We start from the raw sequence: 559 nt of genomic DNA, 5'->3' as shown, positions 1-559 counted from the left end.
TTTTTAGTTTTTCACCATTAAGTATAATGTTGGCTGAGGATTTGTCATATATGGCCTTTATTATGTTAAGGTACTTTCCTTCTATACCAATTTTGGTAAGTGTTTTGATCATAAATGGATGCTGTGTCTTGTCGAAGGCTTTTTCTGCATCTGTTGATATGATCATATGATTCTTATTTTTTTAACTTGTGTATGTGGTGTATCACATTACTTGATTTGCATATGTTGAACCATCCCTGTGCCTCTGGGATGAAACCCACTTGATCGTGGTGTATAATCTTTCTAATATATTGCTGTATTTGGTTCGCTAGTATCTTATTTAGGATTTTTGTGTCTGTGTTCATGAGAGATATTGGTCTGTAGTTTTCATTTTTGTGTTATCTTTAACAGGTTTTGGTATCAGAGTAATATTGGCCTCATAAAATATGTTGAGAAATATTGCCTCCTCTTTGATTTTTTGGAAGAGTGTGAGGAGATTAGGTATTAAATCTTCTTTGAATGTTTGGTAGAATTCTCTGGTGAAGCCATCTGGTCCTGGAGTTTTACTTTTTGGTTGGTT

This window comes from Pteropus vampyrus, unplaced genomic scaffold (genome assembly GCF_000151845.1).
Source record: "Pteropus vampyrus isolate Shadow unplaced genomic scaffold, Pvam_2.0 Scaffold129, whole genome shotgun sequence".
NCBI classification, from domain to species: domain Eukaryota; kingdom Metazoa; phylum Chordata; class Mammalia; order Chiroptera; family Pteropodidae; genus Pteropus; species Pteropus vampyrus.
Note: the sequence above shows the minus strand (reverse complement) of the source record.